This window comes from Chlamydotis macqueenii, chromosome W (genome assembly GCF_036417535.1).
Source record: "Chlamydotis macqueenii isolate bChlMac1 chromosome W, bChlMac1.mat, whole genome shotgun sequence".
Classification (NCBI taxonomy): Eukaryota; Metazoa; Chordata; class Aves; order Otidiformes; family Otididae; genus Chlamydotis; species Chlamydotis macqueenii.
In genome coordinates, this window is record NC_141592.1 from 14,201,844 (window position 1) to 14,226,243 (window position 24,400).

At 45.8% G+C, this 24,400-nt stretch overlaps 2 long non-coding RNA genes across 2 annotated transcripts in view; both read right to left on the reverse strand.

The window, feature by feature from the left end:
- Nucleotides 1–24,400, reverse strand: part of LOC147596583 (uncharacterized) — a 173,806-nt gene that overhangs the window by 110,891 nt on the left and 38,515 nt on the right. The gene's annotated exons all lie outside the window — the stretch shown is intronic.
- LOC147596584 (uncharacterized) overlaps nt 3,092–24,400 on the reverse strand; it is a 50,432-nt gene continuing 29,123 nt past the window's right edge. Inside the window, exon 3 of the long non-coding RNA XR_015261339.1 lies at nt 3,092–3,190. This is a non-coding gene — a long non-coding RNA (uncharacterized LOC147596584). The remainder of the gene's footprint in view (nt 3,191–24,400) is intronic.

Here is a 24,400-nt window from a genome sequence, read left to right on the forward strand (position 1 = left end):
TCCTCGAGTCCTCAGATAGGAACACTGGTTTCTGAAACAGCAATCCAATGCGAGTCAGTATTTCAAAAGCATATGACTGGCTTAGAAGAAAAGTACCATTTCCAAAGGAGTCTGAACACATTTGAGAGTCAAATTCACATTAACCTTCCACCAATCTGAAGCTTTGAAGTCTTTCTGAAAATGGGATTTGTGTGCGTTTGAAAAGCTTACTGTGAGTCTTGTTTGGTAACCTAATGACATGCTGACAAATTATGTGTTTCATATTGCTTCAGCTAAATATAGTGGTATTGCCTCGGGAGCATCTGCAGGATTGGACCTTATTATCAATAGATATAAATTAGTAAATTATTTTTAAAAACAAAAAAGGGTGCAGATTCAGGACCATACTAAGTCTTCATTATAGCTGCCATAACTAATATTTACCCCAGCAAGGTTCAGTCCCACAACATGCCTTGCACCAAACACACCAACCTGTAAGGAGTTTGGGCAGGAGAAGAACATTTGTATTGCTCTGCAGAATACCATACTGCTTTGAAATCTGGTCCCCAAAATCTCAGATTGAGTCAAATTAATGGATAATGATCTGGAAAAAACTCAACAGTCATGCCTGGTACACTGTTCATGGTACAGATCTACATATGTAAACATTTATCTATGTTCTAGTTTTATTTAGTGAGGGGGGGGCTAAGGTGGTAGCTTCTGTAGGAAACTGCTAGAAGTTGCTCCCCTTTGTCCAGTGGACTCAGCCGGGCCTAGGGCAGACCTGCTGCTGGCCAAGGCCGAGCCGATTGGTAGCAGAATGTTCTGTGATAACGCCTCTGCAATAACATATTTAAGAAGGGGAAAACAGAAAAAAAAAAAAAAGAAGAGAAGATGTGAAGAAGCTGAAGCGGGGGCAGAGAGGGGGAGGAGCAAGCCTTGTGGGCCTTGCAGGCCTCACCCTCTGGCCTCCTGCCGGGCGGCCGTCTGGGCCTGACTTGGCCCAGCCTGGCTGCAAGAAGTGGAGAGGAGATGAGATGTGAATGAGATGTGAAGAGAACCTGAGAGGAGTCTGCCTGCCTGTTGTGAAGAATTTTTCTTGTGAGAGGAACGGCTGCAGACGCCAAGGTCAGTTCAGAAGGAGGGGGAGGAGTAATGCGGCTCCTGGCCAAGATTCCCCTGCAGCCTGTGGTGAAGACCATGGTGGAGCAGGCTGTGCCCCTGCAGCCCATGGAGGCCCACGGAGGCCCACGGAGGAGCAGAAATCCACCTGCAGCCCAGGGAGGACCCCACACCAGGGCAGGTGGATGCCTGAAGGAGGCTGTGGCCCATGGAGGGCCCACTGGGTCAGCTGTTCTGGAGGGACTGCACCCCGTGGAAGAGATGACCCACTCCAGAGCAATTCATGAAGGACTGTAGCCCATGGGTGGGACCCCACGCTGGAGCAGGGGAGGAATGTGAGGAGTTCTTCCCCTGACTATGAAGCAGCAGTGTAAAACAATGTGTGATGAACTGACTGCAACCCCCATTCCCTCTTCCCCCCTGTGCCGCTCGGGGGGGGGAAGGTAGTAGAGATAATGTTAAGCTTGGGAAGAGGGAGGGGTGGGGGGAATTTATCTTGTTCTCTGTCTCATTATCCTGCTGTTTGTAGTAATAAATGAATAGTTTTCCCCAAGTTGAGTCTGTTTTGCCCGTAACGGTAACTTTAAGGATTTCTCCCTGTCCTCATCTCAAACCTTGAGCCTTTTTTTCTTATATTATCTCCCCCTATTCCATCGGAGGGTGGGAGGAATGAGAGAGAGACTGCGTAGTCTGGTCCCGAGCAGGGCTAAACTACGACAATCTATTTACTTTTCATGTAAATATAAGCAGTTAAGTGCTTTGACAGCGCACAATTTAAGGAAGAAAATTTCTCAGTACTTGTTCTAAGATACGGGTAGATTTAATTTTTCAGTTATTTAAGTCTTCCAGGGAGATAATGCCATTTCATCTTTCTCTGATTCTCTCTGCATTTACAGTGCTTCTCGTTGACTTAAGACAAAGTCTATGTGGCTTTGGTGAAATATCTGTACAGGCTACACCACACCTGCCCGATATCATCTTTGTCACCTTCTCAGGCTTGAAGCACAGACAGCCCAGCAGCTGATGATGGTGGGGAGATGAAGGAAGCAAACAGGAAATCTGCTAGACTAAGCACGAGCTGCACATCTTGTTCAAAGATCTGTGTAAGGAATAGGTGCAAATTTAAAGACAGAGAAGAAAACAGTGGCTCAGAGTGTGTCAGGAGGTTTTGAAAAAGAAATAGAAAACTCAAGATGACAAGAAGAGGTTCAAAACAATCTATGCATGGGCTAAATATTCCCAGTTTAAGCAATCACATGAGCTGTATTAGAAAACAACATTTTTCCCAGGGAGTAAAATTCAGTAAGTAACCCATACTCATCTAATGAGATCCTTCTTGATCCAGAAGGGCAGGGAAGTTTATCTATAGAGACACAACTGTTTTAGCAATTTAGGATCATTGATATGCGATTTCCACTTTCAGATCACTCAAAGTAAAGGTTTGTACAACCACAGCAGCAGGAAAACAAATGCTCAGGGAGTGAACAGTGAATTTGCACTGTAAGATGTGAATTACTACCAGAGAAGCAGACGTGCCTCTAGTGAGAGCTCAGCAATTCTAATTTTTTTAATTGAGTACTGAGAAGCCAGGTAAATTTTGGAAAAATCAGCCAAATAGCTGTGCCTGGATGTTTATTGGTAAAGACAATGATTTGAAGAAGTGAAATATTTGCAGTAACCTTGCCAGAGTGCAAAGCTTTGCAGAGTACCACATTGCTGAAAAGAAAAAGATTGCATTTCTTTCTGGGATAGGTTGTCAAACACTGACAGCTTTAATGTCCTTCCAGAGAGTCAAGGATGCACATACATACACACTTGTTTCTTTTCCTTACGGCTAGGAAATATTGCTGATAAATGTCAACAGCTCCAAATCATGTCATAGATAATATTTTTGTCTTCGTATTGAGTCTTTAATCTGTACAAATTCCCAAAGCACTGCACAAAAGTATAAATTATAGCTTAGGATGAGGCCAGGTGCCCACTTCAGGCTGTCCTGGGTCCACCTCAGAAACATCTGACTCTGGGCTACGTCTAGACAGGACAGTAAATAACTTGGACCACTGGTCAGCAGCTTCTTCAGCAAACCCGTCTGAAAAAGTACCAGAGAGAAAATCCCTTAAGCGGTTAGTTTGAGAAAACAAGGAGATCCCTGCTCAGTTTCATGGATATTGTGCCTACCTGGAGAAATCTAAGAATGGGAAAAAAAAGATTAAGAAGATGATGAAAGTCTAAAGCAGGAATCGCATATTATGCACTGCTAAGCATCATTAGCCTCTACATAACTTTCTATGTATTATACATATATAGTCACAATACAGGGATTGACAGTTATCATTAAAATTTCTCCTGTATACCATGTAGTCTAGATGGATGCACATCTTTTCAGAACATTTCCAAGATGACAGCTCAACAGCAAGGAGCCAGACAGAGCTGTGACCTGTTGCCAGACCAGAGAGACAGGGAACTGCAACAGGAACATTACAGGGCTGTTTGCAACACTGCAGAAAATACAATATATGCTGGCTTTGCCAAATAATAAGAAAAAAAGGACTGGAAATGATATATGGAATTATACTTTGAGCTTGAGTATGAAGGCATGATGTGTAGACAAGGTACTATCAACAAAAAATAGAACATTCATCTACTTCAGGGTTTAACCTGAAACAACAATAATTCTTTGAAAATACAGAGGTCTTTTAGAAGAAAGAATATAGGCATGGAATCTGAGCAAAAAATGAACCACCTCAAAATGATGACAGGTAAAAATGAGGACTCTTATCAAAATTTAAATTAAAAATAACCAAGAAAAGATTTAAACACATGGAATGAAGAAAGCTACTGGCCCAACTCACAGAAATGGTTCCAGTGCCTGACTTCGCTTGAGCATTCATGATCCTGTTACGTACACACACTGATTACTCAGATAAAGAAGTAAAATCCTTTGTGTGCTTTTGAATTTAGGGAATTAAAATCTGAAAATCAGAATAATCCCTGGACTCATTTCTCTCTAGCATTAAAGGGCACCACTGCACAAATGGGGATGAACCGATCAACTCGGAAAACTTTTATCGATATGAAGTGGATGTATAAGTCTTCTTACCATGGGATTTGCAGAAAATGCACATTTCATAACAGCAGACTTGATTTTTACCAGTGCTAAGGAAGATGCAAATGAGTTTAAGCTCTGGTTTCCTGCGTTTCAGCTCGCAACCCATCCTTCTGTAGAATAATGTGCAAAGCTTCACACAGCAGTGAAAACAAGCATGTTTGCAGCAAGTATTTTTGTTAAAACTGGAATGTATTTAGAAATCACTCATTCACTGCCAACTTTATATAGAAGATTTATATAGTTGCTAAGAAAAGATTCTAAGATTAGGAGTAGATTTTGGACACTTTACTCTGCTACAACTCACAATTAAGTCAACGAGCCTTCAGTAGCATTCTCAAAGAAGGGCTTGGATGCCCAGGGAAAACCCTGCAACCTCACAGAGACTTCCCTAAGCCCAAAAAACCCATTCTCCGCTCCAAACAAAGCAAATGCGAGGCTGAATTTTTTCTTTCCAGAATTTTATGAATGGGACAGTTGAAAATCTGCCACTTTTGAAGTATGCAAGATGTAAACTTTAAACAAAGAAATTGGCTTTAATAATTCAGTTGGGAATCTCTCACTCACTTTTGCATATTGTGTAAATCAAAACTGGGGGAAAAATCAACACTTTGAAGGTCTCAAATTGGGCAAAAAATTAAGTTTTCCGAAATCCATATGTGCACTGTTTGGATCACTCTGCCAAAGAGAGAAATAAAATATATTAAGTTTAGCAAGCAAGTGAAGGCAGAGGAAGAACAGTTATGCAGTCAACCAGGAGATCTGTGAGAAGCTGAGATGCTTGGTCCCTCCAGAGAAACCTCAAAAGTCTTCTCTTGGAGATATCATAGCTGACAAGAGAAGCCTGGTAGGTGAAGACAGGAGCGATAAATAAACTTGTGTATCTGGACTACAAAGTCTGCTCCAACTTCTGAATAAAAATTACTCATTTGCATTCCCATCATCAACCTTTTTTTAAAAAAGCAAAAACAATACTACAAATGCCAATCAATATTCCAGTTGTCATGTTAGAGACAACTATCTGCTAATTATTTTCTGAAAACTGAGTTGCATGCCTTTAGTCATAGAATCATGGAATGGTTTGGGTTGGAAGGACCTTTAAAGGTCACCGGCTCCAATTCCCCTGCAAAAAGACTAATTGATATAATTTATCAATTACATAGTGGATGGACCACTCGGTGGATAAGGAGTTGGCTGGATGGCCGCACTCAGAGAGTGGCGGTCAATGGCTCAATGTCCAAGTGGAGTCTGGTGACGAGTGGCGTCCCTCAGGGGTCCATGTTGGGCCCGGCCCTGTTCAACAGCTTTGTTGGCGACATGGACAGTGGGATAGAGTGCACCCTCAGCAAGTTCGCCGATGACACCAAGCTGTGTGGTGCCGTCGACACGCTGGAAGGGAGGGATGCCATCCAGAGGGACCTTGACAGGCTGGAGAGGTGGGCCCGTGCCAACCTCATGAAGTTCAACCAGGCCAAGTGCAAGGTCCTGCATGTAGGTCGGGGCAATCCCAGGCACAAATACAGGCTGGGTGGGGAATGGATTGAGAGCAGCCCTGAGGAGAAGGACTTGGGAGTGCTGGTGGATGAGAAGCTCAACATGAGCAGGCAATGTGCCCTTGCGGCCCAGAAGGCCAACTGCATCCTGGGCTGCATCAAGAGGAGTGTGGCCAGCAGGTCGAGGGAGGTGATTCTGCCCCTCTACTCTGCCCTGGTGAGACCCCACCTGGAGTACTGTGTCCAGTTCTGGAGCCCCCAACATCAGAAGGACATGGACCAGTTGGAGAGGGTCCAGAGGAGGGCCACAAAGATGATCAGAGGGCTGGAGCACCTCTCCTATGAGGACAGGCTGAGAGAGTTGGGGCTGTTCAGCCTGGAGAAGAGGAGGCTCCGGGGAGACCTTATAGCAGTCTTCCAGTACCTCAAGGGGGCCTACAGGAAAGATGGGGAGAGACTCTTCAGTAGGGCCTGTTGTGACAGGACTAGGGGTAATGGTTTCAAAATAGAGGAAGGTAGATTTAGATTAGATATTAGGAAGAAATTTTTTTACACTGAGGGTTGTAGAACACTGGCACAGGTTGCCCAGAGAGGTGGTGGATGCCCCATCCCTGGAAACATTCAAGGCCAGGTTGGACGAGGCTCTGAGCAACCTGATCTAGTTGGGGATGTCCCTGCTCCTTGCAGGGGCTTGGACTAGATGACCTTTGAAGGTCCCTTCCAACCCTAACCATTCTATGATTCTATGATTCTATTAAACTTTAACTCACTGAAAATGTTTTAAAAGGGCCTATGAAGCGTATGAACAATGGGGGGTTTGAAGAAAATAATCTTGCTGAATAATGAATATATACTAATATGTGTAGCTGGATACTCAAAGACGTGATGAATCTACTATAAAAAAAACTTAAAGCCAACTATGTATTTTAAATTTCTAGCAGTGAGTGCTACTGTTTAAGTCACAGCAGCTGTTTTGATTTTAATAGCAGACTAGTCTAAAATACAAGGAATGTTTTTTATCATGGAAATGCTTTGTGCTCCAGATAACATCACCGACGATTGCTCCACCTAGGCTAATGCACTGTCCCATTGTCCTAAACCAAACCCCAGATAAAACTCCCACTGCCGCCCGATCTCTTCTACTCCCATCAAAAACTCAGCAACTGTGCAAGTAAAACTCTTGCCACGGTGTGTGCTGTGCAATCAGCAATGCAAAATGAGCCCAGGATGTTTGCTACAAGTGTGGCAATGAAGGACATGGTTAAACTTTAAGAACATGACCCACATTTTTGTGTTTCAGTAAGGCACCGGAGCAAGAGCTCTGCCTTGCTGCAAGAGGGATTCGCCTCAGGAACCCTGTCTGGACAATGTACAAATTCTGACCCAGTAAATATTACCATTTTCTCACTTCTTCATAGTAATTGTCATGCCCAGGGTTAGATTTTTCTTCCCCTACCCTGGGAAAGGAGCTGGAGATTTCACCATCTGTCTTCACAGACTCAGTCCCACCTTGGCCTTGCTGATGGAGAGTTGGTGACCACCTATGAATTCTCCAACATTGATTTTAATCTCCTTGCTTTTCAGGCTCTGAGATGGGAAGGAGATGACTGAAGTATGCCGACAGCATAAACCACACTAATTTCATAGTTAAAGATTTTTTCCTTTTGGAAACTACCTACATGAGCCCTCTCTGCTGCCCTAATACAGCCTTGGGATTATCCAATTGAAGCACAGAGGCAGAGGAATGAGAGATCAAAACTCTTGTTTCACCTGCCTGTTTCTTTCGACCAAAATTCAGAGTTACTACAATGTCACAGTCTTTTGTTTTGTCATTTAACTGCGTAGAATGGATCCCCCCAACACAAAAGGTGGCAGGAGAAGAGCAGAGTGATTCAGTTTGCATATTTTTCCATTGACGAGGTCCCAGACGTGCTTTCACTGGAAATTGGTGCAATGCTGCAGCAGAATCCAAAACATCCCACCAAGCCAAAAAGAATATTACTTTGGACAATTGAGACCAAGCTCCTCTCTGTTATCACTGTACAGGGCTCCAAAACAGCATGTAGGTGTTGGCTTTGTGCATCAACCAGAGAAACGAGACCCCTCTCCCTGCTGAATTTAACACCTTCAATTCGCCTCACGGAGGTTGACATTTCTGGTTTTGTTTAGTGAGGGGGGGGCTAAGGTGGTAGCTTCTGTAGGAAACTGCTAGAAGTCGCTCCCCTTTGTTCAGTGGACTCGGCCAGGCCTAGGGCGGACCTGCTGCTGGCCAAGGCCGAGCCAATTGGTAGCAGAATGTCCCATGATAACGCCTCTGCAATAACATATTTAAGGGGAAAACAGGAAAAAAAAAAGGGAGAAGAAGATGTGAAGCAGCTGAGCGGGGGCAGAGAGGGGGAGGCGCAAGCCTTGTGGGCCTTGCAGGCCTCACCCTCTGGCCTCCCGCCGGGCAGCCGACTGGGCCCAACTCGGCCCGGCCTGGCTGCAAGAAGTGGAGAGGAGATGAGAAGTGAATAAGATGTAAAAAGGATCCTGAGAGGCGTCTGCCAGCCTGTTGTGAGGAACGGCTGCAGACGCCAAGGTCAGTGAAGAAGGAGGGGGAGGAGTAATGTGGCTCCTGGCCAAGATTCCCCTGCAGCCTGTGGTGAAGCCCATGGTGGAGCAGGTTGTCCCCATGCAGCCCATGGAGGTCCATGGAGGGGCAGAGATTCACCTGCAGCCCCTGGAGGACCCCACGCTGGGGCAGGTGGAGGCCTGAAGGAGGCTGTGGCCTGTGGAGGGCCCATGCTGGGTCAGCTGTTCTGGAGGGACTGCACCCCGTGGAAGAGATGACCCACACCGGAGCAGTTTCAAGAAGGACTGTGGCCCGTGGGAAGGACCCCATGATGGAGCAGAGGAGGAATGCGAGGAGTTCTTCCCCCGACGACAAAGTAGTGGCGTAAAACATTGTGTGATGAACTGACCGCGACCCCCATTCCCTCTTCCCCCCTGTGCCGCTCAGGTGGGGAGGTAGTAGAGATAATGTTAAGCCTGGGAAGAGGGAGGGGTGGGGGGAGGTTATCTTGTTCCCTGTCTCATTCTCCTGCTAGTTTTAGAAATAAATGAGTGTTTTTCCCCAAGTCGAGTCTGTTTTGCCCGTGACAGTAACTTTAAGGATTTCTCCCCGTCCTTATCTCAAACCTTGAGCCGTTTTTCCTTATATCATCTCCCCCTATTCTCTTGGAGGGTGGGGGGAGCAGGAGAGAGACTGTGTAGTCTGGTCCCGATCGCGGCTGAACTACGACAACAACACATTTCCTCACACGGAGGGCTCCTCGCGGCTCGTTTTACGAGGTTTGACTTTTACATAACAGCAACCACAAAGACGAATCTCCAAGCTGACATCCTCCTCTGGTCCCTCCCACCCAGTATGGCGGCCGGGCGGCACGCCAAGCCCAAACATCCTTCCCCCCTCCCCAAACACCCGTAGAGGAAGACCTCGTTTTGATTTTGTACTTTTTAATCTAAGAGAGCCAGGCCTGTAAATATTGAAAAAAAATGATAACAATGACTTAAGAACAGAGACAGACTCACTGTCACCAATCGTTAACTCTCAGATCAGGGCAGCCTAGGAAGTAGACCCTTATCTGCCCAGGGTTCAGGACATGCTGACTAACATTCCTATTGAGTCTGCAGACCTTTGGCTCCCTAATCTCCCTGAACTGGAAAACATACACCCTGACGGACATACTCCCTTCTTAAGTATTTCAAGCCTCAGCAAACTGACAAATCGTGCCGTGAGATGAGCAGTGCTGCCCTGCTACATGCAGGAAATCCAATTTATTTGTCTTGAGGAGTGTAATGTGAAATGACAGTAAAACCTCTCCAGTCGTAGCACGTGGTGCCAGACTGCAGCCTTATCTCTACCGGGACTGCGAGCCAAGGAATTGGTGCCAAATGTGGACATATACGCTCTTTATTTTGCGGATGTGGACTTCAATTGGGATGCGGTTGGGTTGTGTTTTGTTTTGCTTTGTTTTGTTTTCTTTCCCCCTAATGCTGAGAGCCCTGTGAAGACAGACCCAAGCCAGGGAGGTTTAAGTTGACCTCAACATATAACCAGAGTGCCTTTTCTTAAATGGATTTTTAGATTGTTCATTCTATTCTACATTTTATTCTACTCTTGAAGGACATGAAGGTTGTGATAGTACATTCAAAACAGTTTCTGGAAACAAGTCTTTATCAATGACAGAGGCAAGTAGTGTGTGTAGGAGGGAGAAAGGGATGACAACTAATGAGCAAGGACAAGGATTCCTTCAAGGTAGAGGACATCTTTATGGGTCTTGCAGCTGGGCAATGGCATCTCCCTTGACTAAGTATGAGGAGCCAGGAGCCGACTGCATCCAAAAAGTCATCTATATGCTTGGTGTCCTCCTGCAGCCATCAGTTTAAAAAGTAGCACCCTCCTATAGTGAATCTGTTTTGTTTTTTTTTTAATGCAAACAACCACCTCAATCTGAAAAAGGGCCTCAAGTAAGTTGCTCTTTCAGTAATGCATGAAAATTACTTGCGTTTTCTATTTTACTATGCTAGAAAATTCCCCACCTCAGGCTGGGGAATTTTAAAAGTCATTTATTCATAAATGTTATTATGTCCCTTTGTTATCGAACATATCTGCCCCCTTTCTCTCTGTGCGTTCAGGTCAAGATTGTTCACCCTGGTGACAACAATCAGTCTTTGCTGGTCTTAGCATAGGAGGATGGAGCTTGGCAAAACCTGATGGGACAGATAAGCATGAGGAATTCAAATAAAGTTTTGCTGCCTGATTCTGAGCTCAGAGCTACAAATATCACTTGAACCTCATGGATCTCACATTAAGGACAACACATAAGTTTAAGGGCTGTGCTCTTCTCCCACTCTACTCCATAGATACAAAATTTCCTGTTCTATTTTGGAGCTGCCAATTGCTCACACCATCTAGCAGACCTTCCTTCAGTGATCCATCTGATACAAGCCTCTGGTTTCCTACCTGTAAAAAAAATCCTTGCTGGAGTTTTTGATATCTAACACGCTGCAGCAAAGGAAGGGAAATCCTCCTGGAGCTTCTGGAAGCTCTTGCAGCATTATCAAGCTGGGAAATTCTTACTCCACCACTATAATGTCTGTCCTCAAGCTGAACCCAACTCACGAGCCATAGGTTGATTAATTGATTCCCCATAGCTTAAACATTTTTTGTGACAAAGAACTGGCATAAATTACCTAGCTGGCATGCAAGGAGTAAAGGCAATGTATATCCTGCAGGACTCCCCGTCTTTCCTCATCTCCTGTGTTCCTGCTCCCATGGAGGCTGGAAACACTGAGCACCTACCTGGAGTGCTCCTATGGTCATTAGGTGCAAGGACAACAGCTGGGTAGAAGAGATCAAAGTAGGGTTTGCTAGGGTAAGGAGTCAACACGAGAACATGGTCAAGAAAAAAATCACTCCTTGTTTGCAAGCTCAACAGATTGTGGGTTGAGTGTTACAACCTTAGGAACCATAAACCCAGCCTAAATCCACATGGATACAAGATTCAATGCAATCATCTGATACAACATAACCCATACAGCTACAGGAAAGGCATGGTGACCTGCACTACCTGCCCTCTAAATCCTAACAGCACGGTCCTCAGCAGCGATGCTGATATACGTGAGAAATCCCTTGCTTGGCCAGGAAAAAGCCATCTCCATCACTAATCATCCAAAGCAGGAACAAACAGCCTGTAAACCAACTGGAGAGAAGCAGTGCAACTTGTACCAAAGATGGTGAAAAAATTAAACACAGTAAGGGAATGCAGTTGAGGCAGCCATCAGCTGACAAAGCACATTTCTTCCTCATTCTCACTTCTTGGTGTAGTTGCTGTAAACATTCAAGACATTTCTTTAATTTATGCATTTAATTAAAAGATATCTATAACATTCACGCTGTTTACATATAACCCAACACTGCAATGAAAGCTGTAATTTTGTCTGGAATTTATATTCTGTACTCAAATTTATTTTGATTCCCTGATTTAAACATACACACAGAAGTGAAAATGTGTCAAATCATGAAAATGGAAAAGATTACACTCCATTATCTAGTTCATCTGTCAACCAGGGCAGAAATCTTCAGAGGACTGTTTTTCTCAATCTGCCACACGTTATGGAAACCTAATTTAATGATTAATTCAGAAAAAACAGATAAACCTTAAAAGTGGAAAAGCAATTGGATCAGTACAATTGAAAGTTTGTTGCATGACTTTTTCTCCCTCTAACTTGTATTCAGTTGTTCATAACTCACCAAATCTTGCAGCCTCTGGGATAAAATTATTGGCCTCTGTCACATGATTACTATTTTTTTTTAAAGAGGTTAATAACTTTTAAAAAAATGGAATGAGAAAAAAAATGTGAGGGTTTTTTTTTAATCAAAGAAAGTAACAAATTCATTTTAAATTCAACTTTTTTTCCTTTTCAGCTACCCTGCCTATACTGAAGGTTTGCAGTAGAAAACGAACGCATGGGTTGGAAATAGCTCTTGACTGAGGAGAGCATTTCAGTGTAATTTTACTTTGCTTTGACCAAAGTTGCAAGATATTTGGAAACAACACGTCATGCATATGCAGTGCATTTGGCACTGGACTTTTCATTAGACTCACAACATATGCAAATAAGGGAAGGCTGCATAACACGTGAAGCAGATTTAGTCACAGTGAAAAACGTAATAAAAGTATAGGGTGGCTTTCTAGGGTATGGAGGAGGGAAATTTGGGAAATGTTATTTAGCATGAGCAAATTTATAGCTCCTAAGTTAATAGGGGACAGACTCTGGCTCAGAGCCCTCCCGTAATGTCGTAGCTCAGCCCCGATCGGGACCAGACTACGCAGTCTCTCTCTCAACTCCCCCCCACCCTCCGAGAGAACAGGGGGAGATGATATAAGAAAAACGGCTCGAGGTTTGAGATAAGGACAGGGAGAAATCCTTAAAGTTACCGTTATGGGCAAAACAGACTCGACTTGGGGAAAACTATTCATTTATTACTACAAACAGCAGGATAATGAGACAGAGAACAAGATAACCTCCCCCCACCCCTCCCTCTTCCCAGGCTTAATATTATCTCTACTACCTTCCCCCCTCCGAGCAGCACAGGGGGTAAAAAGGGAATGGGGGTTGTGGTCAGTTCATCACGAGTTGTTTTACGCCGCTGTATCATCGTCAGGGGAAGAACTCCTTGCATTCCTCCTCTGCTCCATCATGGGGTCCCTCCCACGGGCCACAGTCCTTCGTGAAACTGCTCCAGCGTAGGTTATTTCTTCCATGGAGTGCAGTCCCTCCAGAACAGCTGTCCCAGCAGGCCCTCCATGGGCCACAGCCACCTTCAGGCATCCACCTGCCCCAGTGTGGGGTCCTCCAGGGGCTCCAGGTGGATCTCTGCCCCTCCGTGGACCTCCATGGGCTGCAGGGGGACAACCCGCTCCACCATGGTCTTCACCACGGGCTGCAGGGGAATCCTGGCCAGGAGCCGCATTACTCCTCCCCCTCCTTCTTCACTGACCTTGGCATCTGCAGCCATTCCTCACAACAGGCTGGCAGATGCCTCTCAGGATCTTTTTACATCTCATTCACATCTTATCTCCTCTCCACTTCTTGCAGCCAGGCCGGGCCGAGTTGGGCCCAGTTGGCTGCCCGGCAGGAGGCCAGAGGGTGAGGCCTGCAAGGCCCACAAGGCTCGCGCCTCCCCCTCTCTGCCCCCCGCTCAGCTTCTTCACATCTTCTCCCCTTCTCTTTCTGTTTTCCCCTTCTTAAATACGTTATCGCAGAGGTGTTATCACGGGACATTCTGCTACCAATTGGCTCAGCCTTGGCCAGCAGCAGGTCCGCCCTGGGCCCAGCCGAGTCCACTGAACAAAGGAGAGCGACTTCTAGCAGTTTCCTACAGAAGCTGCCACCTTAGGCCTCCCCTTGCTAAACAAAACCAGAACATTTGGGTAAAAAACTTCACTGTAGCTCCTGGATTTCTTCATTTGAATCACAGATTCTTCACGTGCAACACCATTGCTGAAAAGCAATAAAAGAGACTTCTAGCAGTTTCCTACAGAACCTACCACCTTAGGCCCCCCCCTCACTAATAAAACCAGAACACGTAAGATGTACTGAACGGGGAGTTATGGGCTGCTCATGAGCGCTGGGCTCCTGCCAAGCTCTGGGCAGGGAAGCTCCTCTGTGCTCTCTTTCAGAAAAATGGGATCATCCTTGAAGGTTAAGAGAGTTCAAATTATGTGGCAGGTGAGCGGATAGCAGAATAGAAGTAGCTTGGTGAAACACACACACGCAAAAAGTTGTTTACCAGTGTCAGAGATCTGTTACTACGGGGAGCGACTTGGAAAGTCTCACCCTGCTTTCCCATTCTCTCATTTCCTCAGTGCTTTCTGTCACAATATTTTATATTTCTTTCTTGTAGTAGCTTCCTTAAACTAATGAAATAAACCAATTTAAAGTAGCTGGACATAAACAACCAGATACATGAAGACAGACTGTTTCATGTTATAATCTTTGTAAAGTTTAAATTCTTCTACTCAAAGTCTCTACATGTGCCCTCCCTTCCTATAAAGTAAGAGAATGACCCTATCTCTATATATGCAACTGAAAGATTAAATTTAAGGAATATTTCTTTATTTTTAAATTGAACAGCTAAATCTAAGCAGATGCATTGACAGGCCATGCAGCGTCTCACGAGCTCGCATGGAAAAATCAGATTCCATTACTACACTCATTTCCAGTCTCGTTGGGTATTACACAGTGCAATGAAAGGCCAAGACCAGACTTTAGTTGTGCATAAAGTAATATTCGATCAATCATTGAGGTACTCAATGACTTTTTTGCCTCAGTCTTCACCGATAAGAGCTCTTGTCCCACCACCCAAGCTGTAGAAGGCACAAGCAGGGACTGCGAGGATGAAGAACCGCCCACTGTACTCAAAGAGCAGGTTCGGGATCATCTGAGGAACTTAAAGGTGTACAAGTCCTTGGGACCTGATGAAGTCCATCCGCGGGTCCTGAGGGAACTGGCGGATGAAGTTGCCAAGCCACTGGCCATCATATTTGAGAAATCATGGCGGTCTGGTGAGGTCCCCGATGACTGGAAGAGAGGGAACATAACCCCAATTTTTGCCGGCTCTCTTGCCAGCTAACCTACCCTGCACGCACCGGAGCCCCGCTCCGGGGAAAGCAGGGCATCACACGGATACCGTCAAGCCAAACCTTCAATTTAATGCTGCGCAACACAGGGTTAAATACCCGTACACCCACTACGCACACGAACGCACCCGCCCCCCTGCACCCATGGACCCATCCATGCCCGCCACGCACCTACCCCTACGCTCATGGACTTATCCGTGCCTACCACGTATGTGGACACACCTGCCCCCTGCACTCATGGACTTATCCATGCCCACCACGTACATGGACACACCTGACCCCTGCACTCATGGATTCATCCGCGTCCAGTGCGTGAGTCGCCACGGACCGCCCCTCCAGCGTACGTGCATCCCTTCTAACGTTACCCCACAATTCCCCCCCTCTATGCTAAATCATTCTAGTCTAATGGCTGGTACCCTGAGGTGCATGCCGCTATAACATAGTTGATCACGAATAGTCACCTAGTGACCCCTCAATCATAGCATGCAAGAAAGGTAACAATAACAGAAACAAACAAAGCCTTATCAAAGCAGGATAGGATAGCGTTAACAAAGCTAGGATCGTCAAACCTATGGACACAATATTTCTTAGCCATCTAGGTAAACTGAAGAGGTCCGAAAACTACCCCCAGTCTTTTAGAGCCCTGACATTGAATACTAACTGGGCACCATGCGCACGTGTCTTCTCCGAGGCCAAGGAAGCATTTTTGCTGAAGTCCAAACAGCAGTAGCTTAGGAGACCTAGGACTCCCTCCAAGTCACTGCAAACAATGCCAGGCCTCACAAGGGCATAATCTAATGCCAACTTCATTTGTGTCAGTCCTTCGTCGCGTGCTGAGTAAAGTTGATGTAGTTCGTGAACCGCTCCCAGAAATTAGTCGTTATCACTGGCACTGGAAGACTCACAATCAGGATCAATCCCACCAGGGTGAGCTGGAGAGTGCCACGCCACTCGGTTACCCTGCTGATCCTCCAGCCACAGCTGTACCAACCAGGCTGGGATCCATCGGGTCCCCGCACCTGTGGAGATACAAGCACACCCTCATCCCCATGTTAGCAAATCAGCAGGACCTTCCCAACGTGGGTTTTCTGGCAGGCGGTACCAGACCCCTGGGAGCGCCTTGCCCCCAAACAGCAGCTGACATGAGGAAAAATGATTTTGGATAGGGGAAACGGATTAAGGGTCAGCAAAGGACATATGATTCAGTACCACAAGTACTTCACTGACCAAGACTCCTGGCGAACCCCTCTTTTCCCCCTCTCTTAAGCAGATTAGCTGTGCTTTCAGGGTTTTGTGCACGTGTTCTACAATCACTTGCTTGGTGCTGTTCAGAGGAATGCCAAACGTATGGCGGACTCCCCACGTCTGCAGGACGGCCCACGGTCAGTCTTTATTTTCCGAGGTACCCTAGGCAAATAAAAGCCCAGCTCTGGTGCAGGATGGATTTTGTGTTATGGACGTCGTGAATGGACACACAAAGAGAGCTCGGGAGCAAGTGTCGATCGCAACATGAATGTATTTGAAACAGCCAAATAGCGCATAGTCTGTGATATCTAGTTGTCGTACCTGGTTCGGAGCATACCCCCGGGGTTAACGCCTGGGTAGTATAAGGCCTGGTTCGGCTTTGCTGCTTGACATGCTGGACAGGCTGGCACTACAGCCCAACCGTGTGAGATGGGCAGTCGGAACTGACGTCGTATGGCGTGTGCGTTCTGATGTATTATTCTCTGTATCACTTTTATAGACAGGTGACCAAGCACGGAATGTTAATGATTATACCTAGTATGATGCCTAGTATCACAATTTTTTAGCTAAGGATAGCAACCACCTAGCTATGCCCTACACAAGCTAATAAGATTACTAATGACACCTTATATATATAAAAAAAAACCCCTAAATTTCACTATTTTCTACTAATTTTCTATTATGATATTCTCTATTACTACAAACATAATAACTTCAATAACTTTCTTATCTACAAAGCCAGTGACTAATTTTTGCAGGCCTCTGTTGAAACAAGCCATAAATTCCATTAACAATGTCTTGTATCTTAAAGTTCCCTTCTCATTCCATGGCTTTCTTCCAACAAGCATGATTGTATCCCTCTCCCAAGGTTGGTGTGCTTTCACTGACACCGTACTGGCTCGAGAAATACCCACATCTCTCTCTTCTTTGTTTATGAGAAGAGGCTTGTTTCAACGCTTTATCTATTAAAGTCTGCACATATTTCAACACACACATGGAATACAGATCAAAATACATATATAAAAAGAATGAATAAGCATCCTACAGCTATTTGTAATAAGCTTTTATCAATCCACCAAAAAGATTTCTGAACATATCAAAATCATCACTTTGTTGCAGTTTTTTGTACTCCTTTTTGCAAGTTTTGAATACTTTTGTGAATAGATTCCGAATAACCAGACAGATTCATGCAGCAAAGCCCATCAAAATCCTGACAATCATGATTTTGTGCTAATAATAAAAAATCTACTACTGATCTATTCTGTTACCAACCCGATTACGCCAAAGACACCACCGAGCAAGAGGATGATCATCAGCCGGGTCAGAGCAGAGAAAGGAGGCAGGCACAGCACCTTCAGGGCGTTCCCTGTTGTTAATAAAGTGTGCTCTGGGTCCATCCTCTCTCCCCCGCTCCGAGCCACCTCTGTTTATACCCTCAGCAGATTCAGTGAAAGAGTACTGACCAGACGTTGCTGCATGTGTGGCCAGCACATGCAACAAGGCCTGTCAAATATGTGCTCTGCAGGCTAACAGCGGTTCTGTTTTGTAAAATAGTATAGCGTATAGAACCTATATCAATTAACAGTGTTAATAGTACTGATATAATTGCATGTGTTTACTTAGCAAGCCAAAAGCCCAATTTATTTAGCGTAGCTAATGCCTAGGCACTTGCCACATCAAGTGCAAAGATTGAAGCAGCAATAATTTCACCTGGTTTCCAAAACTCTATATTATCTTGGCAGTCAGATTCAAAGCTGTGTGTACTTCGTTTAGGTCTTTTATGCTGTCTGGATTTTGATATGTGCTCGCGTGATCACACCATGCTGTGTCGTTGCAATGTATAGGTCTTAAAGCATTCACAATCATTACCCCTCTAGTAACATTAGCTCCTGAATAGTTAAAGAAAATAGGCAGAAGTCCATCTTTAGGGATCCCAAAAGTTCCATCTTTTGTTATTTAGCACTCAGCACTCGCGGCTGCTGTTGTTTTACACAGAGTTGTCGTCCTACCGCTATCTGATCTGGCAGATTGACCAAGCATGTTCTGAAAGGCTTATTTGAAGATGATATAGACAAACAAATGGTGTCCTGTCCTGTGGCATTAACCATAATTACCCACACATTTGTTCTTTCCGTAACTAATGTCCATGGAGCTGCCACACAGGTTGTTAACAATCCGACGAACGCAAGGCAGCTTGGAGCGCTGGTCGTACCCATCGTGCAGGGATCCACTTGTTCACTGCTCCTGTAGAGACACAAGCATATCCTTTCCCCCACGTCATAAGAGGGAATGGTCCTTCCCAATTACCTGTTTCCAGATTCTTATTTTCACTTTTTTTTTTTTTTTTGGCTCAGCTCCCTGCACCTGCTCATTAACGAGACTTGGAAAGCCAGACAGTGTCCTTAGTCTCATTAACAACCCTTATCATCAGAGCATTTTTGTCAACATTCTTCACATACAAAATCCAAAGCTTCTAAGAGGAAAATTAACTTCATCCCTGCTAAAACCAAGACAGTATTCACCCCTTATTTCATACCATTTACTTCATGCTTACACGCGCACACACAAACACACCACCTCTATAACAAGGAAGCTCCAAAGACCGAAGGCTCCTTTTCTGGATCTATGGGACCTGGATCAAAGGGATTTTTCCGGCTCGCTGTTAGTCTTTGTTTCCATGGACGAAGGAGCGGACGGGGTAACGGGTGCTGTTGGATCTCCTTTCTGCGTGTGATTCTTCAAGGCTTCAAACATTACACGCCACACCAGTAATAACTTTTGAACAGCAGGGTCACCCCGCGTTACAGTCCCACAGTCTAATACCTATGGTGTTCCAGGAGCCCACCGTATATAGATTACAGAGGTTTGCGTTTGATACGTGAGCGGACACCCAAGTCAACAAGCTCTTCAGGTCAGTGTTATTAATAGCACAGTTCTGTTCTTCTAACACTTTTGTTAGACTCGTTAAAACTGATTTATGTTCCTTTGAAGCAGTGCTTCTCGTCGTTCTGGTCTGGAGGACCGCGGCTCTATCACCCGCCGCTTTATCCTTGGTCTCGGGGACCGCGGCTCTTTTCCCCACCGGGAAAGCGCTCGGACCCCGCTCCGCACCCCGCGACTCCTCGGGCGCCACCTCGAAACTGGCTCCCGCCTCACTATCGCCCCTCCGCGAATTTACAAGCGGTGGAGCCGATGGGGCAGAAGGAGAGACAGAGGGCACCCCCGCGTCCTCGCATCCGGGGGGTCGCCCCCTCGGCCCAGGCCCCCCCGGCAAGCAAGGAGCAACACACGGGGGAGCACACCCAAACTCCATCGCCCCTTTATCACTGTCAGAGGCTCCCGGCCGAACCGGGCAGACCACGGGAACGCTACCCCCCCGTCCCCTCCGCGCCGTCTCGACCCGGTTCGTCCCCCTCCCCTTCCGAGGGCCACCCTTCTTTGATTGCAGTTAAAGCCGCAACCCACACTTGGCGCGCCTCTCGAGCCTTAGCCAGCAGTCTTTTCACCGAACCTAACGTCTCCAGCCGAGTCGCCACACCCTTCGTTCCGACCCCCCCTTCTTCCAGTAACTCTTTCCCCGCCGCCTGTAACCGCGCCGCTTCCATCATCTCTCCCGGCTTGTTAATCAAGCCCTTTTTTTTTTACATCCATTGGATGAACTCTGTCAACGGTGCCCTGTGCACCGGACAATTCAGATTTTTACCCAACGCCTTTAATACCTTCACTGTATCAGAGATGGATGCCATCCCAACAGCAGGCAGGCACGACCACCGCGCGGCCCCAGCTCAAAACCGTCCGGACCTGTCACACGTCGGGGTCACCACTTGCCGGCTCTCTTGCCAGCAAACCAACCCCGCACGCACCGGAGCCCCGCTCCGGGGAAAGCAGGGCATCACACGGATACCGTCAAGCCAAACCTTCAATTTAATGCTGCGCAACACAGGGTTAAATACCCGTACACCCACTACGCACGCGAACGCACCCGCCCCCTGCACCCATGGACCCATCCATGCCCGCCACGCACCTACCCCTACACTCATGGACTTATCCGTGCCCACCATGTACGTGGACGCACCTGCCCCCTGCACTCATGGATTCATCCGCGTCCAGTGCGTGAGTCGCCACGGACCGCCCCTCCAGCGTACGTGCATCCCTTCTAACATTACCCCACAATTTTTAAAAAGGGAAATAAGGAAGACCCGGGTAACTACAGGCCGGTCAGCCTCACCTCTGTGCCTGGCAAGGTCATGGAGCAGATTCTCCTGGAAACAATGCTAAGGCACATGGAGAGCAAGGAGGTGGTTGGTGACAGCCAACAGGGCTTCACCAAGGGCAGATCGTGCTTGACCAATTTGGTGGCCTTCTATGACGGGGTGATGGCATCGGTGGACAAGGGACGAGCAACTGACATCATCTACCTGGACTTCTGCAAAGCTTTTGACACTGTCCCGCACGACATCCTTCTCTCTAAACTAGAGAGACATGGGTTTGGTGGACGGACTACTCGGTGGATAAGGAGTTGGCTGGATGGCCGCACTCAGAGAGTGGTGATCAACGGCTCAATGTCCATGTGGAGACTGGTGACGAGTGGCATCCCTCAAGGGTCCATGTTGGGCCCGGCCCTGTTTAACATCTTTGTCGGCGACATGGACAGTGGGATAGAGTGCACCCTCAGCAAGTTCGCTGACGACACCAAGCTGTGTGGTGCCGTCGACACACTGGAAGGGAGGGATGCCATCCAGAGGGACCTTGACAGGCTGGAGAGGTGGGCCCGTGCCAACCTCATGAAGTTCAACCAGGCCAAGTGCAAGGTCCTGCACCTGGGTCATGGCAATCCCAGGCACAAATACAGGCTGGGCGGAGAATGGATTGAGAGCAGCCCTGACAAGAAGGACTTGGGAGTGCTGGTGGATGAGAAGCTCAACATGAGCAGGCAATGCGCCCTTGCGGCCCAGAAGGCCAACCGCATCCTGGGCGGCATCAAGAGGAGTGTGGCCAGCAGGTCGAGGGAGGTGATTCTCCCCCTCTACTCTGCCCTGGTGAGACCCCACCACTGTGTCCAGTTCTGGAGCCCCCAACATCAGAAGGACATGGACCAGTTGGAGAGGGTCCAGAGGAGGGCCACAAAGATGATAAAAGTGCTGGAGCACCTCTCTTATGAGGACAGGCTGAGAGAGTTGGGGCTGTTCAGCCTGGAGAAGAGAAGGCTCCGGGGAGACCTTATAGCGGTCTTCCAGTACCTCAAGGGGGCCTACAAGAAAGACAAGAAAGATGGGGAGAGGCTGTTCAGTAGGGCCTGTTGCAATAGGACAAGGGGTAATGGTTTTAAAATAGAGGGGGGTAGATTTAGATTGGAAATTAGGAAAAAATTTTTTACAATGAGGTTTATAGAACACTGGAACAGGTCGCCCAGAGAGGTGGTGGAAGCCTCGTCCCTGGAAACGTTCAAGGCCAGGTTGGATGAGGCTCTGAGCAACCTGATCTAGTTGGGGATGTCCCTGCTCCTTGCAGGGGGTTGGACTAGATGACCTTTGAAGGTCTCTTCCAACCCTAACCATTCTATGATTCTATGATTCTATGAATCTCTTTTGGCAATCCATGCTCCTTTTAGTTACTGGAGTTCGTATGTCATCTCCTGACCCTTCCCCTCCACGAAGTATGTGGAGCACCTAGCATCAGGCTTTGCGTTTATCACCACTGGCAATGCCTTGTGCAAGGATGCTCTGCCATCTGGAAAACATCCCTCATCCTGGGTGACTGTAGGAAAATGCCACCACTTACCACTTTTTTTCTCCTCCAAAACAATATTCCTACCAGCGCCGGTTCCTGCTCATCACTGCAAAACAGTCTCCCTTCTGGGTAAGAACTGGTTGGTGCATCTTTCCCTGGACATGAAATGAAGATGCTGAAGGGCCCCTCTCATCCTGGCTATGCCACAAGTAGAACACAACCCGACTCTTCTGATTCAAGGAATGAGAAGATTGTTGCGATGGACTTCCTTGTGTCCACTACAGTAATATTTTTCTGCTTCCTACAGGATGCATAAAGAATTACATATTTATTTATTAAGATTCATATTTAGATATCTGGGTATTTTGATATAACACCAATTTTGTACTTGTTGCTCTATTTCAGGAGAAAAGGCAAATATCAATGGTTAGTTAAGAGGCAACCAGCCTCTGTGAGAGTACCACTGCTGTTTCTTCCTTATCATTTGTTATACTTTCCTTCATACTCCCTTCCTAGTTTTTATCACTGGGGGCAAAACGATGCTAACTAAACCCTTAGCAAATGTTGAACAGCAAATTCTGTGCTGCTATCAGTGCTGCTCTTTCCCAGGCTACCCATCAAACAGCTCTTCCACTCCATTTTTTTTTTGTTATGAACTTTAATCAAAAACATGAATAAACAACTTTTTTATTACCTGGTCACATGATGCATTTGAAAATCCTGATAATCAACCCTCCACCTTCCCCTGTTCTGCTCAGATCCCAGCTCTGCTCCTGTTCAGGTTCAAAGGAATTCTTAACTTTACAACATTGACAGTTTCCTGATGGTCTAATGCTGGGTCAGAAAGAAAAAAAAAAACAACAAACCACCACCTTTAATAACTGTTGTTATAGGACACTATTCCATCTTTTAAAGCCTCTGCATGTAACTGCATGAATTCTCATCTGTTGTCTTAATGGGAAGCAGTTAATTACAATCCACAAGCTACCACAGGCAAGGCTGAGACGTTTATCAGCTCGGCTGGGTATGGGGCTGTAACTACAAGTTACAGTTCCATGAGCAGTGAAGGGACTAAACCCAGGTGACAGCAAAGCGAAGACAACCACAGGAGAAACACTAGGGAACAGCAAAATTTGCACTGCTGATCACCCTGCTCCTACAAGGGTTTACTTTCCCTTTTACATTTTTCTTGGTTTGAAGAATTAGTCTCAGAATCACTGACAATACATATTATTATATTAATATAATATGCTTATATTTGCATTTATACAATTAAATCATTATTATTGCCTAGTACATTTCTCCTGGCTGGGTAGAGAGGACTTTGTCATCTGAACATTTCAGTTTATTTTCAAAACTGTTTTTAGATAACAAAAACACTGTCTAGACTTCTGTGGAAGGCTGACCTGCACAACAACATTATTGAATAGCTCTTCTGAAGCAGCTAGGGTAACTCCAGAATAAGGTGATTTCATTCCAGTATAATTGTTCAGCTTTGTGAAGAAAGCAATTACTCTGGAATGAAGTGACTGAATCCAGAACACAGCTTCTAAAAGGTAACTGTAAGAGTTTTCAGGGGTGGAGGGGACAGACATTAAGCCTCCACGTAAATATTAAGTCTCCATGTAGAGAACAGCTTAGGAATAGGAGTGTCCCGTGCTAGCCCACCCTTCATCTTCATCTTGGCCAATGCAGCTCATTCCTGAACTGCGGAATCACTGTTATTCAAGTCACTCACCCAAGGCACCACCCTGCCAAACTACCTTGTCTTGTTGTGTAACACCCAGCTCTTGCTGCATTCCTTCATCTCTGGATGAAATTTGCTTTTCCAGATTCCAGTAAAACAAACAAAGCCTGATGTATGAACAGGATGCATCTTTCCTAGAGAACTGTGATCAAACTACTAGCAGGATGTAAAGAGACAATCAAAATACATAAAATATTGGATTTAAAAAGAAAATAACTGTCACCATAAACCTGAAGCCAATGAAAGTCTCACCAGTGCTTCTGAAAACCTTACATGTAAGGTTTTCCTACATTATATTTGCATTTATACAATTCAATTGTTACTATTACCTATCACTTCAAATTAGTCTATTTTCAGCCAGTCATTTATCTTGTAGGTATTACAGAAAATGAAGATCTTATGCTAGGGCTGAAGAAAGAAACTGGATTAAACTGCTTGGAGCTTCCCCTGATGATAATAATGGTCTTTTTGGGATCATGACCAGCTCACTGATTTTTCAACATATAAAGCAAATTTGGATTTGAGTGTTAGTGCTACATTGGCCTTGACCATCAATAGTCTCTCATTGATTGACATAAGGGATCTCCAAGCATGCACAGCCCTTAGCAATCTTCTAGCTTCCCTGGTTCAGAATGGAAAGGATCACTGTTCTGAGATTCTCAGTAGTGTACACGGTACACTATTTTAAAATCTCTATTTTTTTAAGGAAATTCGTATTTATACTACTAAATGACTTTTTTTTTAAAAAGCAAGGAATGCTAAATTTGCAATATTTTTAAGTTAACTT